Source organism: Dipodomys ordii, unplaced genomic scaffold, assembly GCF_000151885.1.
Source record: "Dipodomys ordii isolate 6190 unplaced genomic scaffold, Dord_2.0 Scaffold116, whole genome shotgun sequence".
NCBI classification, from domain to species: Eukaryota; Metazoa; Chordata; class Mammalia; order Rodentia; family Heteromyidae; genus Dipodomys; species Dipodomys ordii.
The window spans coordinates 4,422,857-4,428,143 of NW_012267332.1; positions in this window are offsets into that span (position 1 = coordinate 4,422,857).

A 5,287-nucleotide genomic window follows, 5' to 3' on the forward strand; every position below is an offset into this window, starting at 1 on the left:
GGGAAGGGAAAAAACAAATTGTTTAAATAGGGATACAGGTGGACCCATTGCAACAATGAGATGTACAAAATGCTATGTTGAAAAATGAACTTTACAACTTTGGCAGAGGGGGGTAGTGTAGTCGTGGAGATGGGAGGGCAGGGATGGTAGGAGAAATACAAAGAAGGAGGCAACAATGCTTGATAAGAAATGTACTTATTACCTTGCTCATATAATTGTAACCCCTCTGTATGGTATTTTCACAATAAAAAAACATTAAAAATTATGGGCCAATATCCATGTTAAATATAGACACAAAGAGACTCAACAACATACTACTAGGTAAATTCAGCATATAACAAATATTAGTCGCCATTATCAAATGGGGCTTATCCCAGTGATGCAACTGGACAGTTTTGACACAAGTATATGTTTAATATACACAAATAAATAAATAAATGTGATACACTACATTAACAGACTGAAGAACAAAGCCATATGATCGTCACAGTTGATACAGACAAAAGTAACCTGATCAAACTAACTTTTCATGGTAAAAACTCTGAAGTTAGGCACAGAGGAGTCTATTTCAACACAATAAAGATGATGTATAATAAACTAATAGCTAACAGTATACTATGTAAAGGAAATGCTGAAAGCTTTTACTGTAAGATCTAAAACAAGACAAAGACTCATATTTTCAACACATTCAACTTCAACATGGTGCTGTATAGTCTAGCTAAAGCAACCAATAAGGAAAAAAAATAAAGAACATCAAAATTGGAAAAGGAGAAGTCTAATTATCACTGAAGTTGATTGTCCTGACCCGCAGGACATCAATGAGGGTGGTGAGCCTAAGCGAGAAGGAATGAAGGGACAAGAGACACCAAGAATGACAGCAAGACAGGGATTCTGATCAAGCTGCAAATTTTATTTTTCACACAGGGGTATTTATATGCTTGGAATAAGGAAGCTTTTTCATTGGCCATTAAGGAAGCTTTTTCATTGGCCACAGCAGCTGCAGAATGTTTGCGTAGGGCAGGGTGAAAGGGTTGGATTCCACAAGATGTTCCGGTGAGATAGTCAAGCCTATCTTCATGTTGAGAGACTCTCTTTTGGCTCCCGACATCTCCCCCTTTCTTATTTAGAAAATTGACCATCAATTGTTGGCTGCTCTTTTTAAGGGGGTGACAGAGGCTCTGTTCCTCTAAGGGCCCAGGATTTTTCTCCACTCCCGAGCGAACGTCCTCACTTGGGGAGGGGAATTTTACAGGCCTTGGCATGTTTTTTGAGGAGACGGCTTGTGGGTATGCATGCCAACCTTCATGCACCAGAGCTTCCCACTCAGGGGTCTTGGGTTTTGGGATCTTGTGGATCCATCCCCCTGCAGTCTTACCTGCACCCTTGATTTGAGCATTTTTTCTTTCTTCCATAGTTGCATCCTCCCCCAAGCGGAGGGGCCTATAGGAGGAGGGGCGAACCTTTCCCTTATGGCAAGGGCGCAATAGGTCTTGCCCGTTGAATGGTCAGGAGTTATGAATAAGGAGAAGGGTTTTCTAAATAAGAAAAAGGAAGGGGGGGGGTTCCCACTGAAACAAGCTCATGGCAAAACACTAATTAGAAGCCTGGGGTAAATCCTAGATCTCAATGCTGCGTCTGCCATATCAAGGCGATGGTGATGAACCTGTATGGGCTTAGAAGCCAAGAGATTAATCTGTTATTTAATAAATTCAAACAGGAAGGTCCACGTCTGGAGTTCTAGCTGTATCTGTAAGAGAAAAGGCATCATCCTCGGGGGGAAGGTTTCCCCTGGGTTTTGGTAAGCCATTCACCTGTTTTATCAAGCATTCTGGCAGCCACCTTGGGGCTAAAAATCCGAATACCCAAGCCCATGTTCATCTGTTTTTTGGATAGCTTGGATGGGCTCAACAATTCCTTGTCCTGATTTTCCAAGACCCGTACCAGGGGCAAAATCCATACGGAGCATTTGATGTGTAACCACAGAATTGGGACTAGCAAGAATAACTTCCATCTGGGTCAAGATATCCCGGCCCCATAGGTTAACAGGGAGGTCAGGAACAACAAAAGCAGTAACAGTTCCCCTATTGCCCTCTTTGTCAGTCCAATTAAGAACCCTGGAGCTTACCAAAGGGTTTTTTGACTGCCCTATGCCTTTAAGGTCAGTTAGGGACGAGGTAAGGGGCCAAATTGGCGGCCAATATTTTTGGGAAATAACTGTGGCATTTGCACCAGTATCCAAAATTCCCTGAAACTCCCTTCCTTCAATTCGCAGGGTGAGGGTGGGTCTTTTTTGAGTGATAGGCTAAATCCAATATGCATCAGAAGACCCCAAAGAAGCAGTTCCTTGTGGTGTGGTCTGAGCAGTGGAAGAACCCCCTGAATTTAATGGGAGCAGTACCAATTGTGCAAGCTTAGTTCCAGCTGGAATAACTGCAATTCCATTAATGGCCATGGCCAAAATTTTTATTTCTCCTGTATAATCATTATCAATAATACCAGGAAAAACTTGGACACCTTGTAAGGTAGCAGAGGCTCTTCCAAGAATAAGGGCACACATGAGACGGAGGGGGTCCCAGGTTCCCAGTGGATATTATTTGAGGTCCTTGTATAGAGTCTAGTACTGTGTTGGTGGCTGCACAGAGGTCCAGTCCTGCACTGCCTGGGGTTGCCCACTGGAGAGAGGCAATCGTGGAGAGAGGTGGGGGGGCTTGTGTTGGACTGGGAGTTTGGGAGGGGACAAACCCTATCGCCCCTGGGCTTGTCTTGGGGATAGTCGGGGCCAAGGGCTGGCTCTGAGGGAAGTTTCCCGAAACAGGAGAGAGAATGGGTTGCCCAAGGGCATTTGTTTTGGATCTACATTCGTTGGCCCAATGACAGCCCTTACCACATTTGGGACAAAGAGTGGCAGGGAGTGGTCTACCTGTAGCTTGGGAGGGCATTGCCCCTTGGATTTGTTTGCCGAAGGGACATTCACACGCAAAATGGCCAGGTTGTTTACAATCAAAACAAGTACATGAGCCGGGGACTGAACTTTGAAATGCCTTGGTAAAGGCAGCAGCTATGGCGAGCCCCATGGCATAAGCAGTCCCTACTCCAGCACAAAGCCTGACGAACTCAGAGAGGTCACCCTTGTTTTTATGTGGCCGGAGGACATCTTGACATGCCGGGTTAGCATTTTCAAAGGCAAGATGTTTAACAAAGGCACTTTTACTTTCACTCGGCCCAAGAAGCCTTTCCGCGGCCCCGAGACAAAGTCACTGAAGGGTTCATCTGGCCCCTGTCTAACTTTTGCCAGGGAAGTACTGAGAAGATGGCTCAGTGGTAGAGCATTTGCCTTGCATGCATGAGGCCCTGGGTTCGATTCCTCAGCACCACATATAAGCAGAAAAAAAAGCCGGAAGTGGCACTGTGGCTCAAGCAGTAGAGCACTCGCCTTGAGCTGAAGTGCGCAGGGACAACGCCCCAGCCCAGAGTTCAAGCCCCACGTTGGGCGCCAGTTGTCCCGACCTGCAGGACGCCAACGAGGGCAGCGAGCCTAAGCCAGAAGGAATGAAGGGACAAGAGACACGAAGAATGACAGCAAGACAGGGATTCTGATCAAGCTGCAAATTTTTATTTTTCACACAGGGATATTTATATGCTTGGAATAAGGAAGCTTTTTCATTGGCCATTAAGGAAGCTTTTTCATTGGCCGCAGCAGCTGCAGGATGTTTGTGTAGGGCAGGGTGAAAGGGTCGGATTCCGCAAGATGTTCCGGTGAGATAGTCAAGCCTATCTTCATGTTGAGAGACTCTCTTTTGGCTCCCGACAGTTGATGTGATCTTATATAAAGAAAGACCCAGGTGAACATGGTAGTATTTGCTTATAATTATAGCTTTTTGGGAGACAGATCTAGAGGATAGCAGTTTGAGGCCAGTCTGTGCAAAAAGTTACCGAGACTCTCTTTCAACAAGCAAGTTGGGCATGATGATTCACACTTTTAATTCCAGTTACATGAGTGGCATAAGTACAATTGTAATCTGAGCAGGCCTCAGGCAAAAAAAGTTGCAAGATGGTATTAAAATAATGAAAGCAGAAAAGTTGATGAGGGAATATACTGCTGGTGTTTTGTTTTGTGGTTTTAGTTCATCTGGCCTACTCTGGGTGACTGCTGGACAATCTTTTTCTCAATGTTTTTGCCAAGATAGTAGGTTATATAGCTTATACAATCCTTTCCAGGAAGATGTTGTCAAAACAGGGGCAGGCAGGGCTATGCTTGACTTGAGAAGAATAGTTTCTGCAAAATGAAGTAAAACAAACAATTTTCTGACAGACAATAAGGCGCCCTTCACAAAATGAAATAGGTTAGGTTAATTTGAGTTGGGGGCTTTACACATCACTATAAGTAGCAATGATATACATTTCAAAAAGCAATCCAAATTTGGGTGCCAATGGCTCATGCCTGTAATCCTACCTATTTAGGTGGCTGAGATCTGAGAATATAGGTTCAAAGCCAACCCAGGCAGGAAAGTCTGTGAGACTCTGATCTCCAATAAACCACCAGAAAACCAGAAATGGCGCTGTGGCTCAAGTGACAGAGTGCATGCCTTGAGCTGAAGAGCTCAGGGACAGCGTCCAGGCCCAGAGTTCAAGCCCCATGACCGACAAAAAAAAAAAAGGAATCAGAAAAGATTTTGAAAGTTTTCACCACAAAGAAATGATGATTGAGATCAATATGCTTAATTTAAGCATTACATAATGTACATATAAGTGAAACATTATATGGCACCACATAAATATGTGCAGCTTTTATGTTTCTGTTTTTTGTGGTACATCATATATCATGTATAAACAGCACATAAAGACAACACATATAGCATGTCATATATAATATATAACATGCAACAGATAATACATTATATATAATACTGAATATATAAAATATAGTATATATTATATAACATAATACATAATGTATATATGTATGCACTCATGTGCATATATTATATATTAAATTTATGTGTTATAAACATGCACATATATGTATATGCATGTGTATAAATGTATACATAATTAAATTCCATATGGATATATTCATAGGTACATGTATATGTATGCATATCCCTATGTACATATTATATATGTCAATATTATCATGTATATGTCTATATCATAATATACAACATATATAGTGATACACATCTTATACATTATATTTATATTTCATATATTACATTATATTAAATATTACAATATGCATCATATATCACATATATTATACTATATATCTTATTTCTCATACTATATA